Source organism: Lepidochelys kempii, chromosome 5, assembly GCF_965140285.1.
Source record: "Lepidochelys kempii isolate rLepKem1 chromosome 5, rLepKem1.hap1, whole genome shotgun sequence".
NCBI classification, from domain to species: Eukaryota; Metazoa; Chordata; order Testudines; family Cheloniidae; genus Lepidochelys; species Lepidochelys kempii.
In genome coordinates this window covers 81,075,064-81,088,849 of record NC_136384.1, presented here as the reverse complement: position 1 = coordinate 81,088,849, position 13,786 = coordinate 81,075,064, and the positions used below count along the sequence as shown (strand labels likewise).

Genomic DNA, 13,786 nt, shown 5'->3' with positions numbered 1-13,786 from the left:
TTTTGATAGCCAGATAGGACTTAATTTCCTGTTTACAATTATATGCCTTAACCTGCACTTAAAATAATCTGAAACTTCATCTACAGTGAAATAAAGGTAAGTTCCAAACTCCTTCAATGCATTACAATGTGAAACTGAAATTATGATGATAGTGAATCATTAGTTACAGGGCCAAAGGGTCATATTCTCCATCTGGCTACTTACTTCAGTGGAAGTATAAACGAGAGCAAAATTTAGCCCATAATCTGACTCTGGAGCCATAAACATACATCAGAATCCCACAATGAAGTTATTCTATGTAAAGATGAATTCATTGTAAGAGGATCACAGTGCATGCCAATTTTTTAAATGTGAAACTTCCAACTAGTTTACCTACTTACAGCTATTTCCTTTCATGTTTTACAATACTGTTGATTGACAGTGCTGTACGCAAGGTAATAAACATTCCATCAAACAACAGACACTAATTGTTATTTGGTTAAACAGTATGGTGACATATACCACAGACAGTAAGGCTACAGTTTAATATTTTGAGTTAACCCAATTTGTTTTTATAATCATTCTACTATGTATTTTTTGTTTTCTACATTCTACTCCATCAGTAGTAATTATAGTAAACCCTTTTCAGAATCTTTTGTTTTCTCACCTTCAAAAGAAATTTTTAACAGTAAGGAATCATTTGTTTAAAATGAGAAATAGAAGTTTTCAATAACAAAACAGAAGATAAAAGGTCATCTACAGTTCACCAGAAATGTGCTAATCATAAAGGTCAAAGGATCTGCTTTTAATTTTTATGTTCTGCTGATAACAATAGTGCAGTGGTGAAATCTCAATTGCAATCACTGGATGCCCATACTCTCTCCTTAATGACTGACCACCATTGTTCACTCAGTCTTCTCCTGGGGCAGAGCAGCCAAGCAGAGAACAGACCTACTTTCTTAGAGCGAGACAAAAGAACTCAAGACATCTCCTTGGGGTAAGAATTGCTCTGCTATAGGAACTGATCACTCAGATTACACAAATAAAAAGGATTAGGGTCCTCTAAGGAATGTTTTTTTTCTGTATGGCTTGTGTCCTGGTTAATTCCTAAGAGCTATGGCATGCTTTGAAGTGACAGTTTCCTCTCAAACAGTATTTTCCTAAAAGGTCACTGGAACATGCATTCCTTAATGTAACTGTTTTTTATGTACACATACTGTGGCTAAAAATTTATATATATAAAATGAAGTAAAACAAATGTGTAATAACTGCACCTCTTTCATTTCTTCATTCTTGTCCCCCTCTTCCTCATTTATCTATTTAAATGTTCATTCTTATGTGCTCGACTACCTGTACAATGCACCACAATGTATTTCACACAAGATGTATGATTCCCTCATTATAGCTCACAGATAAGCCCAGTCCTGGCAATACAATATTTTGAAAATGCCTAGATGGAGGAAAAGTAATCCTCAGGCTGAATCAGTCCTCAACTTCGCCTCAGGAAACCAACTGTTCTGAGAGGTATGTATGTGTGCAGTGGATTTGTGAGACAGACAGATGTTCTCTCAGGACTGTATGGAGGCCACCAAATTCATTTTCTTTCACACCCCATCACGGATTTCATATTACAGTCCCGCTCCTGCTTCCAAATGAAAAGGACAATTTCAGCCATTCCTAATAGCGAAATTAAAAATAAACTTGAACGTTTTGGAATGTCTGAAAAACCCTTTGTGAAGAACTGAAGGATTTAAAATGACCATCACACAGCAGCTCTTTCAAATAAAATAAAATGAGCCATGTGCATCCCCCTGGTGGAGTTACATCAGGGTGAACTTGGCCCAACCTCTCTTAATATATAAAAAGCACCATCAGGCAAAAGGAAATTTATTTTTGGCTTACAGTTTGCAGCTTGTATTATTTTACCAATGGCTGGAAGTGGGATATTTGATGCAATCCGCCAACTTTCATACAGAGGTTTGGAGAGAGAGTTTAATGAGTCTCAAAGACATACAGACAGCCTTTGCTACTGTATACCTGCCACAGTAACAGTACCAGACAATATGCACAATGGCAGGAGTACCACAAACTGTATCATTTGTGAAGCATTGCAGGCCTTCTGCTCCCATTATAATACATTTTAACAGCTACATCATCAGACTGTTCTCTTAGGTTGTTACTGTCCCTTAGAGATCTACTGGAGTTAGCGATGAACATAGTGCGTCTCTGAACTTGAACTTTTCTCGACTATTTTATTGTAAGAGACATGTGCTGCACATTGTATGAAATTTTATTGGTTTACTGGTGTGATTTTCTCATTCTGTTTGCACGGGGCCTATTAAAATCAAAACCACTAGGTGCTCACTGTTTAGTTTTCCTGTCTCATGGTCACCCTCTGTAGAGAAGGGTGAGAGAGTGGGAAACAAAATATTGACTACCTAGTTATTTCACTATAGCATAATGCCAGAGTATTTTACCAGAACAATTACTGTTGTAAGGTAGTCTGTTACACTAGGTCTGTCACTAGTCTACTCTCTAACTGTGAGTTATGGGCACCACTTCAGAGAAAGTTGAACGATTCATGGGATTAAATAATATTCTTGGACAAGATAGATACATTGCATACTTTACTTCTATATATCACTCTAATCAATAAGGTCCCTCACAGGAAATTAAAATGATTTATCAGAAACAGATACTTAGATTACAATACACAAAACAAATATTGGCAAAGGGAAGGGGTAGAAATGCTTCCTGTAAAGAGATTTGTTTATTTTTAACTATCTTTGGAGGCTAAACTTACCAAATATTACATCAGCCTATTTCTACTTCTGCTTCATACTCAAAAACTAAGACAGGCTGGAAGTCACACAGCTGTTAATTTGGTAAAAAGAGAACTCTTTGAATTAATGAGCATCCTCAGGTTACAGACTGTCAGCTAGAGTTTAATCAGAATAGCCACTATAACGACTGTCCTTACTACTCCAAGGTCACACAGGGGTAGAAGAAAGTGCCAGCTAGAGACTTCTACCAAACCAAATTAGGGTAGTAAGTCATCTGTCACAGTGTAGGGCATAAGGGAGGGGGAAGAGAACCACACAGTAAAAAGAAATAAAAGTCCCATATTCAGAACTGTTTCAGCAGAAAATAATAAGACTCAGCACTAACAATTCAAGGAATTGATTTGAGTCCTATATCAAAGCAACTCAGAATCTATGCACCAATAGCTGCTGTCTCAATGGGTCATCACGTTCATTAGCCTCAAGAACTAAGTTGTGAGGTGTGTAATGTTAATGGTACAAACTCGTTTCTTTAATGTGATTATATTAATGTATTATCATGGACCTCACCAATCAGTTGCTGATTTTGACAATAGTGATGTTCTATTTGCAAAGTATTTTCATCATTATTCCTAGTAGCTAGAGAATGTTTATTCCTTAGCTGGTGAAATCCTAGCTTCACTGAAATCAATGGCAAAACTCCCACTGATTTCAGTGGGGCCAGGAGTTAATCCCTGGATTTATAAGTAATGAAACAATATTTTTCAAAATATACTGGAACAGATCTTCACTGTCATAGTTCCATTGACTTCAATGGAGTAATCACAATCTGCACCAACAGAAGATTTGCCCCACTATATCCATATTGCATATATTTGGTTGATCTGATCTCAGTTTCATGGGCGCAGCCTCTTCAAAATACCAAACACCATTCCTGCACACACTATATGCAACCTCAGTTTTCTCGATTTTAAATAAAACACAGTTTTTCAGAGTTACTGTTCAAAGTCAGCTCTTTTGTGGGAGTCATAGGGGTCTTATATCCTACATCTCACATCGTGGGAAGAAACTCAGAGAAATGTTTGCCAGAAACTGCATAGTAGACTTTTTAGCACAGAAAAATATTTGGTGCCACTTATACGGTTTCTTCATCTGAGAATAATATCTTTTTAGTCCCCTACAGTATATCCTCTGTACATCACACAATGTTATAAATATAGGACAGAAAATATTCCTCTCAGAAGGCTCTCCGTAAAAGCGAAAGCATGCCTTTGGGAATAAGGGCATTATATTATATAAACCCTCATTTAAAATGCATCAGTATGATATGGAACCCTAAGACAATATAAAGTTACCAACATAAAAACAAATTATAAATGCTCTCTGAAGCACAGTGTCAGATGACAACTTTATGAACAGAAATGGTCCCAGAGCTTCAGCTGCAAAGAACCTTCTTCAAGGAAAAAGCAAAGGAAAAAAATGTGTGATGCAAATTGGTTCTATTCTTGGGACTTCTGTATGATACTTGAAGATTTAAAGTTGTGTATTTCATATTATAATAACTTTAATGCACATTGTTATTATGCTCGACGGATCTCATTTTTATGCACATGGCTTATCTAAACTGGTAGTGGCTTGCAAATTAGGAGGCAAGGTGTCCTGATATTTTACAGTGTGAGATAGGAATTTGTATCATTAGAAGTACACCTGTTTGGTTTTATAATTCTTATATTCCTTATAAACAAAAACAATGTGTCAGTCCAATTTTAACATTATGTGATCTCTGTCTCTCTCTGTTGATTGCTTTTGAGAAGTTAAAAAAAAGAGAAACATGAATGAGTCCAAGTTTATTCCTGACAAATCCACCTTGATCACATGTAATTCTGTGCTTCTCTAAAGAATGGCATATGATGAGAGCAAAATATGGCTATCAAATCAAATCAAAGAACATTTCAGAAGAAAATTCCCCTTAGAAACTCAACAAAGACAACTACCTTGCACGTACGCTATAAAGTTACTTTTATAATGTGATATTCAGGATGCAACATGTTTATGGCAAGTTATTTAAAGGTCTGACTTTCTTGTGTTTTTTTGTTTTTTTTGTTTTTTTTTGCTAATGCTGACATGGATGTTAAAGTAAAGAATCACACTAAAATTAAAATTAAGATTTATTTTTCTTAGCATCTTTCTTTGTTCCTATCAGATAGGTGGTACTGAGATAATAACATACTATTTGCTTCTTGCCCATAACTGTTCCTGGTATTGTATGGCAAAACATTATAGTATGTATCTGGAAACAAGTGCCCTTTTTACTGCTGCCAAAAACAGAAGAGACCTTTATCAGAATACTAGACTAATATAATTTTAATCTCCTTTCCTGTGATGCCTGAAGTGATTGCACAAGTCTAACCATAAAACACATGCATGAAAATGTGTTTTTTCCAACCACAAATTTTGGGTCAGAGTGAGCTGCTCACTCATTTGGGAATGTAATTTTGGCAGCCAAAAATTTAAATAAATAGCAACTGTAAAAGTGCAAAATCTCATTCCCTGTCCCTCTAAACCACCAAACATAATTTCTTTAGCTGAGTTCAAAAGGGCAAGGTCAATGGTACATTAAGGTTGCTTTGCACTGCTCTAGCTGTGCAATAACTGACTTAACCAGCCTGTAGCCTGGGCAACATCTTTGACTCACACTTGAACCTCTCTCCTCACATTCGGGTTACATCTCAATCTTGCTGATTCCTTCTGCCTAACATCTCTAAGATACGTTATTTCCTATTATTCCACACAGCTAAAACTTTTGTCCAGGCTCTCATCGTCTCTTGTCTCAGTTACTGCGACATCTTTTTTCTCTGATCTTGACAAATGCAATCGGTGAGGTCCATGATAATACATATCCCTTCAGAATGCTGCGGCAAATATAATTTCTCTAGGCTGTCACTCTGACCATGTCACTTCTCTCTTTGCCTCCCTCCACTGCATGTCTCTGTTGCATCACACATAAACTATGTATCTTCGCTTTCAAGGTTCATTCACTATCAAGGTGTCAGCTCTTGCCTCCAAGTGGCCCAGGGTGCTAGCCTCCATTGGCAACTTGTTAACTTTTCAAACAAGTACCTTTGTGCTTTTTCCCGTGCTGTTCCTCACACTTAGGAGGAGCTCCTCATAAATATACAGAAAGCTACTTCACTTTCCTTCTTCTAAACCCTCCTTAAAACTCTCCTTTGCTGTGATGCCTACAAAAACTTGACAACAACTAGGCTGCTGGTGTGCTGTGACTACTGCCTAATGTGCAGACCAATATTGTCTCACTGTTTCCTTGTACTCCCCCATCTGTCTGTCTATGTCCATCTGTTGTCTCTTGTCTTATACTTAGATTGTGAGCTCTTAGGGGCAATGTCTGTCTTTTGTTCAGAAGCACCTACCACAATGGAGCCCTGGTCCATTACCCGGGCTCCTAGGTGCTATGGTAATTCTTCTTCAAGAGACATCTCTGATATGAAAATTATCGATTGCGACCTCCCATCTTTATGATCATGACAGAGTTGTAAAATTTCCACTCTCCTTTGGCTACCAATCAATCTAATGATATTACCTGTGTAACCGTCTCTCTTTCTTCCTCTTCCTGTTTTTCCTGCAATCTTGCCTGATAGCGTGAGTGCTAGAAGAAGGTTGCTCTGCAATTGGAGAATTATGTGGCCACAAAAATATGTTATTCTTTTACCTAGGGTCTCAAGTAATTGTGCTCTTTCTACATTCATCCTTCTTGTCACATCTTCATTCATAGTTTTGTTTACCCTGCTATGTTTTAACATTTTTCTATAACACCAAAACTTGAATGCTCTGGATTCCTTTAAGTGTCCAGCTCTCACATCCATACAGGAGAGCTGATCATATGTAGCACTACTTCAGCAATCTAGTGCAGATGTGCAGTTTTTACTTTGAAAACACAGAAGTCTTTGGAAATTGTTAAATACATTTTTGCAAGCTCTACACTTTTCTTGGTTTCTTCATCACATCTTCTGTCTGATGTTACTGGACCCTGTAAATAGGGGAACTCATTATTCACTTGTTCTAGCACTTGACCATCAAGTTACAGGCATTGCCTACCTTGTGCATCACATTGTTTACTCATTATAATAGTCTGTCTTTCTAACATTGTCATTCCATATTTCTTGCTGATATTGTTCACAGCAATAAGCAAGTTCTGAATTTCTTCCCTAGGTGAAGTGATACAAAATAGACCATCAGCATGTCTTATATCGACCTGCATGCCCTGATGGTGTTTTCTAAACTTTGCCTCATTGTACTTTCTACAAATAGTTGTGGAGATAGAATGCAATCTTGACTTACACCTTTCTTGATGTTACAATAATCAGATATCAGGCGGTAGCTGTGTTAGTCTGTATCCACAAAAACAAGGAGGAGTCCGGTGGCACCTTAAAGACAAAGAGATTTATTTGAGCATTAGCTTTCATGGGTAAAAACCCCACTTCTTCAGAGGCATGGAGTGAAAATTACAGATGCAGACATAAATATACCAGCACATGAAGAGAAGGAAGTTACCTCACAAGTGGAGAAACAGTGTTAACAGGGCCAATTCGATCAGAGTGGATGTAGTCCACTCCCAATAATAGATGAGGTGTCAATTCCAGGAGAGGCAAAGCTGCTTTTGTAATGAGCCAGCCACTCGCAGTCCCTCTTCAAGCCCAAATTAATGGTGTTAAATTTGCAAATGAATTTTAGTTCTGCTGTTTCTCTTTGAAGTCTGTTTCTGAAGTTTTTTTGTTCAAGTATAGCTACTTTCAAATCTGTTATAGAATGTCCAGGAAGATTGAACTGTTCTCTCACTGGCTTTTGTATGTGCCAGTATTTTTATGTCTGCATCTGTAATTTTCACTCCATGCATCTGAAGAAGTGGGGTTTTCACCGACGAAAGCTTATGCTCAAATAAATCTGTTAGTCTTTAAGGTGCCACCGGACTCCTAATAATCAATAGTTCATAGTTCATTCAGACTGCTGCAGACTGTCCCCAATACAGGCTTCCTATTAATTATGTATCTTGAGAGTCAATATTAGATTCTTCAAGAATTTGTATCACCTTCTTGTGTTTGATTTTACCAAATACCTTCTCATAACTTACAAAGAACATATACATTTCCCTTTGTGCTTCTCACACGCTCACTTAAGATCCTCGGCAAAGACTGCCTCCCTCATGCCTACTCCTGGGCGGAAACCAAACTGACTTCTGCTAATTCTTGTCTCGAGATGTTGATGCAACTGCGAGCCAACAATTTTCAGCGAAACTATAAGCATGTGGCTTACTTGGCTTTATAATTAAATGCTGTTCAGATTCTCCAGCATTATTAACCTTCAGTCGAAGAACGAAGACTTAAAACAACCTGTGCTTCCAGTCTCCTGAGCTGTGCTGAGTACAGCTTAGCCATAGCTTAGAATTTGGGCCAAGGTCTCTTCCCTTAACACAGACAGTGAGAAAAGTCCTTTTTTATATTTCTGGAACTAATGTGTTTGAAATCCAAGTGGTGCTGACTAGTAGCAGGTATGCATGAGAATCCCAAATCCAAACACCCTGAAGTTTAGAGTTTAAATCTAGATCCATGTCTGAACTTTGTTACTCAGGCCCAGCTCAAACACAAAGGAGCAGAACCCTTGTGAGGAACCATACCATTTGCAAGTGAATTAAAAATCAAGATGTAAATCCTCTTATATGTTGCATATATTAAAATATATTCAATGTACTGTCCAAAGGGTACTCTAAGATTACAGTATGAAGCCTTGGACAGGCTGTGAGTTATGCTTTATGTCTAAGCTTTAGGTAAATCACAAGCTTTGCCATACAACTGGATCGGTATTCTTTTGGGTTTTTCCTCTCCTTTGTCCATACGGAGGTAGTAGAGGAATATTAATATCCTTTAAGTAACATATACTATGGTAATATATCATGCAACTTAAACCTTGTAAAATGCATTTTGAATGGCTTTATATCCTACATTTCTCTGATTACAGTGTCTTTAGCCTATGGGGAATGCTCAGTCAGGTAAAATGCAAAGTACCAAAAAGGTACAATAGAGTACAAACTATTCTCATTGATGCAGTATTTTGGACACAGATTCTGAAATGTTATTATATGACCTAGATTGTGTCAAGAACAGTAAATGGAATAATATCCATGCATTTACATGGCAAAACCTAGGACAAGAATGACACTATGACCAACCTTATCCAATCCATTCTTATTACATAACTCAGAGTGCAATCTTGTGACTACTCAACTCTGATACCAGGGTTTGGTTCGTTGGATATTGAAAATAATGTCACTCCTTTCCTTTAGGCTACCCTCTGAGGATAGGAGAGTGAAAATTACTCTCCTAAGTTAAACTTGAACCAAACAACATTCAAGTTCACCCTAAATTTCAAATCAACAACATTCAAGTGGGTTCAAAATTTGATAAAAAGTGTAAGTCCATCCCTACAAGTGGCATCAAACCTGCATGTTACTAGGGTTTCAAGATGGTAAAATTTGGAAGCAGAAATCTCAGAAATCAATTTAAAGGGCTATAAATCAAGGCCAGTTATGCTGAATATTCCACTCAGAGAATCTTTTAAAAGGCTTCAATTAATAAAACCAAGAGTTTATTCTCCGTATCATTTTTGCTATTGTGATCTGTATGGTTACCTCAGTCGGCAAGAACTACATTCTTTTGACAAATACATTCTTAATAATTATGAAGTATTAATGCCTTTTAGTAAAAGACTTATTTTTCCTACATCCCAGACACAGAAGTACTTAGTGCATTTTGTAGAACACAACACTTCCTATTAAATCTGGATTTCCTTTAGAATCTTTTGTTTCTATCTGATTTCATTTGTTACATTGAAGGCTTTCTACCCTGAGGCATATTTTTCATTCTTCCTTATTCTTCTGTATAAAAGATAGGATTTTTATTCAAGACTTTTTTTTAACTTTGTAAAAGCTTTTTGGTCTGTGAAGTGGAAGAACAATGAAAATGTGTTTTTTAGACTCTGTAGATGACTGGAACCGTATGCCTTTCACATGCCATACATTTCACAAGACTCTTTAAAATATTTTGGACCTCAGAACGCAATGGCGGATAGCTGTTAAGGAAAAACACAGACAGACTTTTATGATAATTTTACTGTCCTACTGAGATGAACCCTACTAACAGTAATCATTATTGTAGAGAAGGTTAAAAAAATCATATGAATTTGAGTATAGTATGTAATCAGATCTTGTATGCACCTCATTGCAGGACCGGGACTTAATTTTTTTCTGCACTGTATTTTGAAGTTCTTAATTTTTAATACAGTAACTAATCCTGTAGTCCTTCCCAGTGAAGCCATTGGAAGCTTTGTAGGAGTAAATAAGACAGTATCAGTCCACTTGTAATAGAACTAATCAAATAATGAAAAAATTGCTTTTGCAAATAATGGTTCACCAAAATTCACCACAAATTGTTCACCATCTATTGAACTGATCAAATTCCTAAACAAACAAAAGTTATTGGATAAAAATTGCCAAAATTTGCAATGAATATAGACCTGATTCGGGAAAGCACTTATGCATGACTAAGACTCCAATGGGACTTAAGCACATAATTCAGTACTGTCTTAAATTGTGGCCAGTATTTGCAGTGAATTATTTAACCAGTTCTAGCAATTCCCCCTGGTATGGAAATGATATTTTCCTTTTGGAACAACTAACTGTTTTTGCTCCAAATTGAATACAAAGAGGTTCACTCATATTTAGCACCCAATTCTACAACCCTTACTCACACGAAGAACCCTTACCCATGTGAGTAGTTCAACTCAAGTCAATTAGATTAAAGACAATACATTTATTTTGGTGTCAATGGGACTATTTCATAGAATCATGGAAGATTAGGGTTGAAAGAGACCTCAGGAGGTCATCTAGTCCAACCCCCTGCTCAAAGCAGGACCAACATCAACTAAATCATCCCAGCCAGCACTTTGTCAAGCCGGGCCTTAAAAACCTCTAAAGATGGAGGTTCCACCATCGCCCTAGGTACCCATTCCAGTGCTTCACTTCCCTCCTAGTGAAACAGTGTTCCCTAATATCCAACCTAGACCTCCCCCACTGCAACTTGAGACCATTGCTCCTTGTTCTGTCATCTGTCATCACTGAGAACAGCCGAGTTCCACCCTCTTTGGAACCCCCTTCAGGGAGTTGAAGGCTATCAAATCCCCCCTCACTCTTCTCTTCTGCAGACTAAACAAGCCCAGTTCCCTCAGCCTCTCCTCGTAAGTCATGTGCCCCAGCCCCCTGATCATTTTCATTGCCCTCTGCTGGACTCTCTCCAATTTGTCCACATCCTTTCTGTAGTGGGGGGCCCAAAACTGGATGCAATACTCCAGATGAGGCCTCACCAATGTTGAACAGAGGGGAATGATCACGTCCCTCAATCTCCTGGCAATGCCCCTACTTATACAGCCCAAAATGCCGTTAGCCTTCTTGGCAATGAGGACACACTGCTGACTCAGATCCAGCTTCTTGTCTACTGTAATCCCTAGGTCCTTTTCTGCAGAACTGCTGCTTAGCCAGTCGGTCCCCAGCCTGTAGCGGTACATGGGATTCTTCCGTCCTAAGTGCAGGACTCAGCACTTGTCCTTGTTGAACCTTATCAGATTTCTTTTGGACCAATCCTCCAATTTGCCTAGGTCACTCTGGACCCTGTCCCTACCTTCCAGGGTATCTACCTCTCCCCTCAGCTTAGTGTCATCTGCTCACAACTTATTCTTGTGAGCAAGAGTTTGCAGGATTGAACCCAATTTTGTATTAATTTTAGCAAGTAGGCCATGAATCCAATCTTACGTTCTCTGATATTTTAAAATTCCTTTTTTGCTATTTTAAGTGATATAGACCTTTTAAAACAATTTTTAATCTTTATTTAAAATCTTTAGCATTTCCAGAAGTTAAGTTTTAATGTGGCCCCTTGAATATGTGCAGAGCTTCACCACTGACCGTATTAATATAAACAACATTCTATAAGTAAAATTATAACAGTGATAAACACTGTTTTTATGGCAACCTAAAAGTTAAACATATTTTTTCTCTTCCCAACACCTACTTACCAGACACCACTAGATCCCTCCAGACACACTAAACATATGCTTTAAAGATAATTTGGTAACTGTTGACTAGAAAGATACAGTCCTACCATGGCTCAAAGAAACATTTGTATATTAAAAGAGGTATGAATAAAAGGATAGATCTCATAAGAAAGCCTTTTCGTGACCATAATAAACAAAACCACATATTTTAACCCGGGGTATGTCATAAGTCAATTAGTTGTTTTAACTGATTTTAATACAGACACTAGCATTTCTAGTAATTAACTACACCATAACAGCTGATAAGAAAAGTAGTTATATTAAAAAAAATTATATGCTTCAAGGGAAATGTAAAGTACAAGGTAAAACCCAATGCCTTCAACAACCAGAGGCTTATATTTAAGGCTAGTATTGCTAAGTGAAATAAAGTGTGTTATTGAAATTGTTAAATTACTGTTAAATGTTTAGAAGAAAGATTGATTGAGACTATCACTTACACCTAAATGAACTCTAATTAAAAACAGGAATAAATTACTTCCAATGATTCATTGTTCATTTATTATATTTAATAGACAATGTTAATATATAATATATTTTAAAGCAAATTAAAGTAGAAATTATGGCCCTGATTCAGGAAGCATAATTATTCAGGAAGGTGCTTAACCATATACTTAGTCCCACTGGATGTAAGCACCTGCTTAAACCTTGTATAGAACCAAAACTCACCCAGTTATTTCTATATTTGGGTCTTGGAGACTCCTAGTATGTCAAAATTGGGGGAAAAACACATGGCATGCATTTAAAACTAACTTTATTGGAATCAGTGAACTATAAAACTATGAACAAGTTAAAACTTTCCTAGATTCAGAAGCACACTACATAGTACTTGTGTTGGGGTCTAACTGACCCCATGATCAAACACATTTTTTTTAAAAAAAAGCTACAAACTATACAAATGTCAGGCTCTAACTGACGCTATGTTTAGACAATGAAAATAGATAGCAACAGCAACAAAATCAAAGGCACAAACACAGGAAAGTGGCGGTCAATGGCCTACTACTTCAATGAAAGGGAGCAAACAAGTGATGTGTTCTGAACATACAAAGGTTTTACACATTGCACATTTTTATGTGTTTTTCTGTTTCTTGCTCTGGAACAGATAGAATCATAGAATATCAGGGTTGGAAGGGACCTCAGGAGGTCATCTAGTCCAACGCCCTGCTCAAAGCAGGACCAATGCGCAACTAAATCATCCCAGCCAGGGCTTTGTCAAGTCTGACCTTAAAAACCTCAAAGGAAGGAGATTCCACCACCTCCCTAGGTAACCCATTCCAGTGCTTCACTACCCTCCTAGTGAAAAAGTTTTTCCTAATATCCAACCTAAACCTCCCCCACTGCAACTTGAGACCATTACTCCTTGTTCTGTCATCTGTTACCACTGAGAACAGTCTAGAGCCATCCTTTTTGGAACCCCCTTTCAGGTAGTTGAAAGCAGCTATCAAATCCCCCCTCATTCTTCTCTTCTGCAGACTAAACAATCCCAGTTCCCTCAGCGTCTCCTCATAAATCATGTGTTCCAGTCCCCTAATCATTTTTGTTGCCCTCCGCTGGACACTTTCCAATTTTTCCACATCCTTCTTGCAGTGTGGGGCCCAAAACTGGACACAGTACTCCAGATGAGGCCTCACTAGTGTCGAATAGAGGGGAACGATCACGTCCTTGATCTGCTGCAATGCACCTACTTATACAGCCCCAAATGCCATTAGCCTTCTTGGCAACAAGGGCACACTGTTGACTCATATCCAGCTTCTTGTCCACTGTAACCCCTCAGTCCTTTTATGCAAAACTGCTGCCTAGCCATTCGGTCCCTAGTCTGTAGAGATGCATGTGATTCTTCCGTCCCAAGTGCAGGA

At 37.7% G+C, this 13,786-nt stretch overlaps 1 protein-coding gene across 1 annotated transcript in view; it reads right to left on the bottom strand.

Annotated features, from left to right (window-relative positions):
• MEGF10 (multiple EGF like domains 10) overlaps positions 1-13,786 on the bottom strand; it is a 147,702-nt gene that overhangs the window by 62,370 nt on the left and 71,546 nt on the right. The window lies entirely within an intron of this gene.